At 40.5% G+C, this 12,404-nt stretch overlaps 1 long non-coding RNA gene across 1 annotated transcript in view; it reads left to right on the forward strand.

The window, feature by feature from the left end:
• LOC147346296 (uncharacterized) overlaps positions 1-7,597 on the forward strand; it is a 32,693-nt gene extending 25,096 nt beyond the window's left edge. Inside the window, exon 2 of the long non-coding RNA XR_015153507.1 lies at positions 7,488-7,597. This is a non-coding gene — a long non-coding RNA (uncharacterized LOC147346296). The remainder of the gene's footprint in view (positions 1-7,487) is intronic.
• The last annotated feature ends 4,807 nt before the right edge of the window (positions 7,598-12,404 follow it).

The raw sequence follows: 12,404 nt of genomic DNA on the forward strand, positions 1-12,404 counted from the left end.
ATGGGATCATGGTGTGTGATCCTTGTAATGTATTGTTGAATTAAGTTTGCTAATATTTTGCTGAGGATTTTTGTATCTGTGTTTCTGAGAGATACTGGCCCACACCTTTCTTCTTTTGTGTTGTCCTAGTTTAGTCTTGGTATCAGGGTAACGTTGCCCTTGTAAAATGAGTTACGAAGTGTTCCCTCTTATTCAGTTATTTGGAAAAGTTTAGGAAAGATATGTATTAACTTTCCCTTGAATGTTGGACAGAATTTACTTGTGAAGACTGTCTGAAGACAGGCTTACCTATGAAGTCCCAGACTCTTGTTTTGGGGGAAATTTTTGATTAGTGTTTCAATTTTCTTACTAACGATTGATCTGTTTAGATTTTCTGTTTCTTCATTATTCAGTCTTGGTGGTGTGATTCTACGAATTTATCTGTTTCTTTTAGAGTGTTCAATTTGGTGCGTAGCTCTTCATAGTATTCTCTGAAAATCCTTTGTATTTCTGTGGTATTCATTGTGGTTTTTCTTATTTCATTTCTGATACTACTTATCTGAGACTTCTCTGTTTCTTTCTTACTGAATCTGGCTACGGGTTTGTCAGTTTTGTTTATCTTCTCACAAAACAAGCGCTTAGGTTTTTGTGTTTTTATTTTTAAATCTCATATTGTCTTTGTAGTCTCTATTTCATGTATTTTGACTCTGATCTTTATTATTTCCTTCCTTCTATTGACTTTTGGTTTTGTTCTTCTTTTTCTAATTTCTTTGAGTCTAAGTTTAGATTATTTGAGATTTTGTATGTTTGTTTCTTGAGTTATGCCTGTATTGCTATGTACAATTGACCACCGAACAACATAGGTTTGAACTTCGTGGGCCCACTTATTCACAGATTTTTTTTTTTAATTGAGTACTAGCCCACTGCATGATCCACAGTTGGTTGACTCTGTGAATGTGGAGCCATAGATATGATGGACTGACTGTAAAGGTAAACGTGGATTGTAAACTACGCTGGGGATCTGCACTTACTTTCTGCTTTTGCTGAATCCTATAGGTTTTTGTATTTCATGTTTTCATTTTCACTTATCTTCAACTTTTCAAACATTTTCTTCTTCGATATCTTTATTGCTTCAGTAGCATGTTGTTCTGTCTTCATATATTGTGATTTTTCCAACCTTTTTGAAGTTCATTTTTTTGTTTTGTTTTGTTTCACACCATTCTGATTAGAAACGATGCTTGGTATGATTTTAATCTTCTTAAATTTATTGCTTATTGTTTTGTGCTGCAGTATATAGTCTGTCCTTGAGAACAACCCATGTGCATGTGAGAAAAAAGGGTATTTTGCTATGTTTGAATGGAATGTTTTATATGTATCTATTAAGTCCACAGGTCTGATTTTTCATTAAAGTCAGTATTTTCTTGTTGACTTTCTGTCTGGAAAATCTATCCATTGATGCAATTAGGGCGTTAAATCCCCCTACTATTATTGTGTTGCTGTCAGTTTCTATCTTTATGAATGTTAACAGTTGCTTTATATATTTTGACATTCCTGGGTTAGGTGCGTATATATTAATAACTATTATGTTTTCTTGCTGAATTGATCCTTTTATCAGTATATAATATCCATTTTGGTCTCTTGTTACCATTTATGGTTTTAAGTCTGTTTTATCTATTATGAGTATTTTCTTTTGACTGAAATATTCTTACAGTATCATTTTTCATATCTTCACTTTCTTTTTTGTCTTTAGAGCTGAGTCTCCTGGAGAAAGCACATGGTTGGTTCAGTCCAACCAGTCACTCTCTATCTTTTGATTGGTGAAATCAGCCAATTTACATTTAGGGTATTTATTGATAGATGAGAGCTTAGTACTGCCATTTTATCTTTGGTTTTTTGTTTGCTTCACATTTCCATTGTTTCTTTTTCCTTGTGTTGGTGATTTTGTATGATGTTTTCCTCATTTTGCTCTTTTTTATGTTTTGTGTCTCTGCTCTAGATGTATGTTTTGTGGTTACCATGAGGATTTTGTAAAATGTCTCATAAGTGAGATGGTCTTTTTTCTGCTGATATCATTTTGTCCTCATTTGCCTATAATTCTATCCTTCTCTTCTTCTCCTTTTACATTTTTTTGTTGTCACAAATCATCCCTTTCTATGTTGTGAGTTTATGTCAAACTTGAAGTAGCTACTGTTAACTTTTTACTGTGTTTTTCTCTTTAACCTTTATGCTATACTTAACTGTTTAACAATATATTCTGATACAGAGATGCATTTTCTGATTCTGTGTGTCTACTTATTATATAACTCTAAGTTTTTCAGGTAGAAGTGCTCCTTTCAGGATTTCTTTTAAGGCTAGTCTGTTGGTGATTAACTCCCTCAACTTTTGATTGTCTCAGAAAGCCTTTGTTTTTCCTTCATATGTGATGCATAGCTTTGCTGGACAGAGTATTCTTGGCTGACAGTTTTCAATTTTCAATGTTTTGAGTATTTCGTCCCACTCCTAGCTTGTAAGGTTTCTGCTAAGAAATCTCCTGACGATAGCATAATGGGATTTCCTTTGACCTTTACCATCTTTCCCCGCCGACCCCCAGCTGCCTTTAAAACTCTTTGCTACTGACTTTTGACAGTTTTAATATAATGTGTCTTGGAGAAGGTCTTTTTTGTTGACAAGATTAGGTGTATCTTAGCCTCATGGACTTGTCTCTCCATTTTCTTCCCCAGGTTTGGGAAATCCACAGCTCTTACTTCTTGAATAAAGTCTCTGATCCCCTTGCCCTCATTTCTCCTAAGATATCCATTATCTTCACATTGCCCTTTCTACTGGAGTTGGATAGTTCTCATGAATTTCTTCACTTTTTATATCCTGTTTCTCTCTCCTCTATGTAATTTCTATAATTCTATCTTTGAGCTCACCAATTCTTTCTTCTATATGGCCTGCTCTATTTCCAATGCTTTCTAATGCATTCTTCTTCTCATTTATTGAATTCGTCAGCTCCAGAATTTCTGTTTGGTTCTTCTTTAGACTTCCCATCTCTTTGGTGAAATTTTCCTTCTGTTCATTCATTTTATTTCGGAGCTCATTTAACTGCTTTCCTGAGCCTTCTTGTAGCTTGTTGAATTTATTCATGGCAACTATTTTGAATTCTCTATCAATTAGATCACAATATTTTGTGACTCTATGTTTGATTTCTAAAGAATCGTCATTTTCTTTTTGTGATAGTGTGCTACTGTGGTTTTTCCTGGTTGTTTTATGACTTGTTTCTCTGCTGACACATTTGAAATAGTGAATACCTTTCTTTAGGTAAACCTTTTATTATTTGATTCCAACAGTTCAACAGATTGGTAATTAGAAACATTTCTTTTGTTTCTCAGTAGGTGGCGGTACAGCACAAGTTTTAGTTTCTTTACCTGCGCTGCCTCTGGCTGTATGCAAGAACCGGCGCTTTCCCCCTTCATGGCCTCTGCCAAAGGCCCTCGCTGTCACTGCTCCTGCCTCTAGAATGCTAGCGCCTTGGTACTGCCAGTGCTGCTGGTACCACCGGTGTGGCTCTCAGGGACACCAAATGATGGACACCTCCACTGTATCTGGAGATTCTTGGGTTGCAGACACTGCCATTGTTGGGTGAGGCTAAGGGGTAAGCTGGGGTTGCAGGTGCCTCTGCTACTTCTGGTGTTGTCCAATTACCACGTGCCTCTCCAGATGGAGGGAGAAAGGCACGGGTCCCACTGCAGCTGCTGCTGCTGCTTGCATGCCTGTGGCCATGGATGCTGCTCCAGGACGCTGGAGTTGAATGTGCTGTTTCCCCTGCTGTTCCTGAGCTCTCTGGGCAGCTGGCTAAGCCACCATGGGGAGGGGGTCGCTATCATGGGCACCACCTCTGCTGTTACCCCAGTCCCCCCTCCTCTGTGTATTCTGGTCCATTCACCTGCAGGTGTACGGAGATGTGGATCTCTGTGGTGTCCTGGTGTGCGGGACAGAGGAACCTTTATTGAGATGTAGATGTTTTTACTGGTTATAGATTTGAATGGCAGAATTAAAGGCAGTGTCTCTCATGTGACTATGATACTGGTATTGCTCAATCCATCCTATGTCTTTTGGTTAGAACATTTAGTTCATTTACATTTAAAGTAATTATTGATACACGTATCAGTTCAGTTCAGTCGCTCAGTCATGTCCCACTCTTTGCGACCCCATGAATTGCAGCACACCAGGCCTCCTTGTCCATCACCAACTCCCGGAGTTCACTCAGACTCACGTCCATCGAGTCAGTGATGCCATCCAGCCATCTCATCCTCTGTCATCCCCTTCTCCTCCTGCCCCCAATCCCTCCCAGCATCAGAGTCTTTTCCAATGAGTCAGCTCTTCACATGAGGTGGCCAAAGTACTGGAGTTTCAGCTTACTTTCTACCATTTGTTAACTATTTTTGGAGCTCTTTCTGTTCCTTTCTTCTCTTGTTCTCTTGTGAATTGATGAATTTCTTTAGTGTCACATTTTATTTCTTTATATATATTTTTTTTGTATCTGTCATAGGTTTTTTGTTTATGGTTGCCTTGAGGTTCATATATAACTGTATATAAATGTCTATTTTAAATTGATGGTTGCTGAAGTTCAAGCGCGTTCTAGAACACTACATTTTTAGTCCCTCTCCACGTTTTATGTTTTTGATGTCATACTTATTGTCTTGTTGTCTTTGTGTAGCATTTAACTACTTTATGTATAATTGCTCATACTGCTTTTGTCTTTTACCCTTCGTACTAACTTCGTAGGTGTTTGGTCCACTGTCTATAGGTGTGCTTACCTTTACACTGGAGAGTTTTTTCTTTTATATTCTTTTTGTGTGTTTCTAGTTATGGTCATTTCTTTTCTATTAGAAGAAGTCCTTTCAACATTTCTTATAAGGCTAGCTTAATGGTGATTCGGAGAAGGCAATGGCGACCCACTCCAGTGTTCTTGCCTGGAGAATCCCAGGGACGGGGGAGCCTGGTGGGCTGCCGTCTATGGGGTCGCACAGAGTTGGACACGACTGCCGACTTAGCAGCAGCAGCAGCAATGGTGATTAACTCCTATAGCTTTCACTTATCTGAGAAACCATCTCACCCTCAATTTTGAATGCAAACCTTGCTGGCTAGAGTGTTCCATCTGTAAGTTTTTATTTTAGTGGTTTGAATATATTATGTCAATCCCGTTTGGCCTATAAAGATTCTGCTGAAAAATCAGCTGACTCTCCTAGTGGGGAAAGGGGTTCCCTTGTACTCAACTAGTTGTTTTTCTCTTCCTGATCTTAGGAATCTCTCTTTAACTTTTGACATTTTAATTATAATGCGTCTTGGTGTTAGTCTCTTCAGGTTCATCTTTGTTGGAATTCTCTGTGTTTTCTGGATTTGGATGAATGTTTCCTTCATCAGGTTAAAGAGGGTTTCAGACATTATTTCTTCAAATAGATTTTCTTTCTCTTTTTTCATCTGTCCTCCTTATGGAATCTTTATAATGTCAATGTTAGTGTGCTTAATGTTGTCCTAGAGGTCTCTTAATTTAACTTTATTTTTAAAAATTCTTTTTTCTTTTTCCCTGTTCTGATTGGATGACTTCCAATATACTGTCTCCAGATTGCCAATCTATCCTTCTGCATTCTCTGTTTTTCTGCATCTTTCTGCATACTCTCAATTCATTCTAGTGTATTTTTCATTTCTGTTATTATATTCTTCAGTTCTGATTTTTTTCCTCAATATCTTCTCTTTGGTGATGTTCTCACTAAGTTCTTCTGCTCTTCTAAGTTAGTGAACATTTTTATGACTCTCACCTTGAACACTTTATCTTCTAAATTGCTTGTGTTTGTTTAGTTCTTTTCTGAGGTTTTGTCTTGTTCTCTTGTTTGGAAGGTATTCCTTTGTCTCCTCATTTTGCCTCACTTGCTGTGTTTTTTTTTTTTTTTTCTTTTTTCTGTGTATTCAGTATATCAGCTGTGTCTCAGTCTTGAGACAGGGATCTTATGATGAAGATGTCCTTTGGGGCCCAGTGGACAATCCCCTTGGTCACCCAAGTCAGGTGTTCTAGTGAGTGGACCGCATGATGGGCAGATGGGCCATCTATGCAGATGGGCCAGAATGGCTGTGCTTGCAGTGGTGAGTGAGGTTGACCCTCAGACCAGCTGGCTGTGAGGCTTGGCTGCAATTTTTGCAGGCAGACCAGTGTATAGTGCAGCCCTCACCCAGAGCGGGAGACCATTTGTAGGGATCTCATTGCTGGTCAAGGCCACCTGCTGGATAGGGTAGGGCTGGATGTTTGGAGCAAGAGTTGCTTTGGAGAGGTACTATTGTCACTGTGGCTGCCCACAGGGTTAAAGAATAACAATATGATTTTTAAATTAGTATTTTGAGTCTACAATAGATGAGAAAGGAAGTACAGCATTCAGAAGGAGAAATTATATTTAGAGAATGAGTTGGCCAGCCAGTAATAGTTGCAACAGTGTGTACTGTACTGGATTTAGAAAGGTCAGCAGGAACCAGTTATGATGTACAAGCTGGGTCTCAGACTTCTTATGAAAGTGGGGCCACATGATTCATGATGTTTTTCAACTTTGAAAATTCCATGAATATGTTGTTTGGGAGAAAAGAGAATGAGAGAACATTCCTATAAGTAAAATAATATATATAAGAGAAGTTCAAGGATGGGGTGTTTCAGTTCAGCTCAGGTGCTCAGTTTTGTCTGACTCTCTGCAACCCCATGGACTGCAGCACGCCAAGCCTACCTGTCCATCACTGACTCCCGGAGTTCACTCAAACTCCTGTCCATTGAGTCAATGATGCCATCCAACCATCTCATCCTCTGTCTTCCCCTTCTCCTCCTGCTTTCAATCTTTCCCAGCATCAGGGCCTTTCCCAATGAGCCAGTTCTTTGCATCAGGTAGCCAAAGTATCAGAGTTTGAGCCTTAGCATCCAGTTAATATTCAGGACTGATTTCCTTTAGGATGGACTGGTTGCATCTCCTTGCAGTCCAAAGGACTCTGAAGAGTCTTCTGCAACACCGCAGTTCAAAGGCATCAATTCTTCAGTGCTCAGCTTTCTTTATAGTCCAACTCTCACATCCATCCATACATGACTACTGGAAAACCCATAGCCTTGACTAGACAGACCTTTGTTGGCAAAGTAATCGAGAGGTAGGATTATGCTTTCCACAATGGAAAGGGTTTGGATAAGCTGTATCTGTGCAGGCATTGTACAGTGTGTTTTATACAATATGGAAGATGAATCCTGGATATCCATTCCCCTCTTCTGTATTAGTAGATCCATTATTTTGCTCAAGGTGTCCATGTGCTGGGTTAAAGCATCCTTTTCCTCAAACTGCTCTGGGTCCACAAGGGGCCAAATGTCCTGATGAGGCTATTGACTTATAAGTAGAAGCTGCTAGATTAGGCTTCCCAGATGATTTTTCAAAAGAGAGAGACTCAGCAAACATGTACTTTTGCTATTTTCCCCTGGGACATTTTGACTTTCTCCTTTTTTTAAGCCAGAACAATGAATCGAGGCTTGAAGTGAAAGAACTATCTTGATGTCATGGCAACAGAAGCCAACAACAAGGATGGTAGTGCAAGAACCCAGAAGGGCCCATGATCAGAGGTAACACGCTTAACTATCTCGCCCTCCGAGTTGCCTGTGTGAAGCAAATATATCTGTGTTTTTCGGTTTTATTTTTTAGTATTTATGCATTTCGCTGTACTGGGTCTTGGTTGTGGCATGCGGGATCTTTGATCTTTGTTGTGGCATGTGGATTGTTATCTTTTTGAGGTGTGTGGCATATAGTTCTAGTGATTAGGGATCAAACCAGTGTTCCTTTCATTGGAGTTTTAACCACTGGATCACTGGTGAAGTCCCAAATCTCTGTGTTTTAAAGTACTGCAGTATAGTTTTCTCTTGGGTACATCTGACCATAGTACTAACCAAACACATAGTTTTATATAATTTAATGGCCATAAAATGCCTTAAAGAGATTTTGCATAATTGAAATTGAATTTCTGGGAGGTTGAACAGGTACATAATATCACAGAGCTGATGAAGTCATAGAGGTGGAACTTGGACTTTCAAGTGGCAGTTGCTGCAGTTCATAGCACAGTTGATAGGCAAGGAAATGACTGTGCATGGCGAGAAGACACTGCTGAGAAGGCTCTCCACTCTTCCCAAGGAGGCTTCAGAGATTCAGGGCAGGAGAGAGACTGGAGAACACCACTATCTTGTCTGATCCCTTTCCTGGCCTGAAAAGACTGGCTAAAAAATGGCATCCCGGTTCTTAGATCCAAGAGAAAAGGAAGTCACCTGGCTCAGAAAAAAGATCTGAAAAGGCATGTGCCCCCCTTTTCTCTGCCCCTCCTCGTTGTCCAAAATGGGAATGGGTTGGAAATATGGACTGGCCTCCCATAGACAAACAAGTACGCTGAGCACGTAGGCAAAAATGAGTAAGGTTAAGATTTGTAACTTTGCTAGCGAGTCTTGAAAAAATGAGTCTAATTTAGACTAAAATTATATACATCAACACTTTAGGAGTCTGAAACTGATGGCTTTCCCAAGTGATTCTATACCATAGACTCAGGAGAAATAAGATATCACCACTCCCACCTACACACATGAAAATAAAAACAGAAAATTAAGAAATAGTACAAGTTGTATGGGCCTTTAGTGATCTGTTTCACAGAACCACAGTGTACAGATTCGAGGTTGAGAATCAGTGAGGTGGGATGTGTAAGTGAGTTCTGAAAGCAGAGGAAGCGAGAAGAGGGGCATGCTAACACATCTGCTTTTTCACATGTTCTCCTTTAACACAGTCTGCAAAGCACATCCAGGTTTACCTTTTCCATAAGTAGTAAGTGTTTAGTAAATATGAGGGGCTTCCCTGGTAGCTCAGCTGGTAAAGAAGTGCCTGCAATGCAGGAGATCCTGGTTCGATTCCTGGGTCAGGAAGATCCTTTGGTGAAGGGATAGGCTATTCACTCCAGTATTCTTGGGCTTCCCTGGTGGCTCAGTTGTCAAAGAATCTGCCTGCAATGTGGGAGATCTGGATTCGATCCCTGAGTTGGGAAGGTCCCCTGGAGGAGGGCATGGCAACCCACTCTAGTATTCTTGCCTGGAGAATCTCCATAGACAGAGGAGCTTTGGAGGGCTACAGTCCATGGGATTGTAAAGAGCAGGACACGACTGAGTGACTAAGTACACAGTAAATATGGAGGAAATTAATTGTAATGGATGCGTAGATGAGTCTCCTCGGAGTGAAGACAGACGTTCGTGAGTAATAAAGGAAGACAGATATGTAATGAGTGATTATACATGCCTGTTGTCCTGGTGCAATTATTCATATCCACTCCTTTTACTCTAAAAAGGGCATACATTGGACAATAAATAATATGGTCACCAGTTGTAAGCATACACACAAAAGTAGGCATCACTGAAGATTTTTTTTCAAAGCATACGTGGCAGAGTTGTGCAGCTCAGATCCCCTTTGAGAAGGGATTTGCTGTCCAGCTGTGCAGAATTTCAGCTGACAAACTCTCTGTCAGGATCCTCCTCCCGAGTTGGTATCATGTTTTGAGAAGCCCTCAGTGACTGAGCAAGGCATTTGTAGCTGAAGCCACATCTTTTCAGGCTGGTCCTCATCAGAAACTCGGTATGCTGATGGTACAAGGCACTCCCATCTGGCACAGGACTCCTCTGACAGACAAGTTTTACCCCAGAGCTCCCTGTTGGTCTTTGTCAAGTGTGCATCGTGATCTACCAAATCTCCATCTGCTGCTAGTCCTTTTCCTATCCTAGGAAATGTTCCCAGACAACCCAATCCCCTAATCTGAACATTTAACATATATTCACTTATGGGCTGGAAATGTAGCAACATCAAACTATTTTAAAGAATCCAAGTTCAAATCAGGTGTCTGGTTATTAAATGTGATGCAGTTTAAAGATCAAGGTGACATGTTTCATGGACCAGTGTGAAGAGTGGTGGACGGAGCACCTTTTCCAAGAAAAGGCTACTTAGAACTTGAAATCTCTTTGCTGAGGGAAAACTACCCTTGAAATCCATGCTGCTCGTGGTCCGACATGGACAGGAATTTTTTTTTTTTTCCTTTTTCCTCTCTGCTTTGCTGCAGGAGAAAGGAAGCGAAGGCTTGAGCAGGGAATTTATAAGGGCAAATATAACCTTTGGTTTGATGCTCAGTAAGCTGACAGTTAAAGGTGTATCACGCTAGATAAATGTCAAAAGTCAAATAAAAGCCTCAATAATAAGCTGTCCAGAGGCTAAAATCCAGAACCCTAAAGCCATGAGAGGAGGATTAATCTTTAAAAACAAATTTTAACCCAAACTGAAACTGGCCAAGGTGACTTAGAATGTTCTGATAAACTTGGGGTTTGAGGGGAGGGTGTGTGTGAAGAAAAGAAAGAGGAGACTAATCCAAGATGGGAAATACACCTCATTGTTCCAAGATTTTTGTATTTATTTAGATCTTACTCTAAAAATGGTAGAGTGGAGCAAAACCCAGTGAGTATCATTGTGGGCTTCACTGTGTCCACTCTAAATCCCTATGTTGAAGTCCTTAAACCCTGGTACTTCAGACTGTGACTGTATTTGAAGAAGGGGTCTTTAAAGCAGCAATTAAGTTAAAATGAAGTTGTTAGAAGGGATTCAAATTCAATAAGACTGGTGTCCTAATAGGAGGAGGGGATTAGGACACAGATACAGGGAGGGCTGTGTGATGACACAGGGAAAAGACATAGGTCTCCAAACACCATGGTGACATTAGAATGGGGAGCCCTTTGCAGGGGACCACATACAGGTGGAAAGTCCAGTAAGGACTGTTTCCAGCAAGAATGAATTCCATGTGATATCGGTACAACTGAAGTGCAGGAAGTGGGAATAGCATTCATATGGCCTTTGTTGCTGTTGTTCAGTTGGTCAGTCGTGTTTGACTCTGCGGCCCCATGGACTGCAGCACGCAGATTTCTGGGTCCTTTGGAGCTTGCTCAGACTCATGTCCATTGAGTCCGTGATGCCATCCAACCATCTCGTCCTCTGTTGTCCCCTTGTCCTGGTGCTCTGTCATACCTTCTGTCCTGTTTTTTCTTTTTCTCTAGTTACTTCTGCTAGCTCCTAACTTAGAAGATGCATGGATGGTCTTTATGCTCATGATTAAAGTCAAAAATTCAACTGAGATGTAAATATTTCCCGAATACTACCAAGGGGTGATTTTTTTCCCAAATGCTTATTTTGTTTAGTAGAGTACAGTCTTCAACTTATTACTTTCTTTGTTTGAATTAAATTTCTATAAAATGAAAACATTTCCTCATTTGGAAATGCTCAAGAGGACTTTGCTAGTCAATCTGAAAAAATAATCTACTTAAATTTCTGGGGTCAGAAAATCTCTAAGAAATGTTCTGTGGGTTTTTGTTCATACTAAAGAAAAAGCATGTGTGCTAAATAGATTCAAGGAGTCTTCATATTACTCACCCATCATGTAGAATATTTAGTTGAAGTGAAATGAAGTCAGTCGTGTCTGACTCTTTGAGACTCCATGGACTGTAGCCTACCAGGCTCCTCCGTCCATGGGATTTTCCAGGCAAGAATACTGGAGTGGGTTGCCATTTCCCTCTCCAGGAGATCTTCCTGACCCAGGGATTGAACCTGGGTCTCCCAGATTGTAGGCAGATGCTTTACTGTCTGAGCCACCAGGGAAGTCCTAGGTAAAACATTTTAAGGACCAGGATTCCTTAAGAGATTATTAAAGTTTAAGAGCTCAACTCTCAATGAATTAACTCATCCCATAGTGGCAGCAGCACTTGTTTTTTGTTATTATATTGGATTTCCTAGAGATGAGGTTCCATTGCAATCCATTATTCAGATCGGATAACAACAAATTATTTTGCCTTACCTCCTGCTGTCACCTCCAGACATGCTTAGTGGAAGATTTTAAAAAACAGAACATGCTTTGGGATGCGTTGGCCCACTCCCGTGTGCTTTCTGGGTGTATAGCATGATTTCCCTTTGCTTAAAGCACAAGAAAGGGCTTTCAGAATTCAAAGGCTCTTTCGGATCTATCATAGTGGACCTAGAGTCAAGAATAACTAGAATTTCATATATCATAGTGGAGAAGGCAAAGGCAGCCCACTCCAGTACTCTTGCTTGGGAAATCCCATGGATGGAGGAGCCTGGCAGGCTACAGTCCATGGGGTCTCGAAGAGTCAGACACGATTGAGCGACTTCCCTTTCACTTTTCACTTTCATGCATTGGAGAAGGAAATGGCAACCCACTCCAGTGTTCTTGCCTGGAGAATCCCAGGGACAGGAGCCTGGTGGGCTGCCGTCTAAGGGGATACACAGAGTCACGACTGACATGACTTAGCAGCAGCAGCAGCATATATCGTAGAGTTAAAAGCCCCTCCGGAATGG

The sequence above is a fragment of the Bos grunniens genome, chromosome 24, assembly GCF_055505025.1.
Source record: "Bos grunniens cultivar Pamir isolate PY7600 chromosome 24, Bosgru_T2T1.0, whole genome shotgun sequence".
In the NCBI taxonomy this organism is placed as follows: Eukaryota; Metazoa; Chordata; class Mammalia; order Artiodactyla; family Bovidae; genus Bos; species Bos grunniens.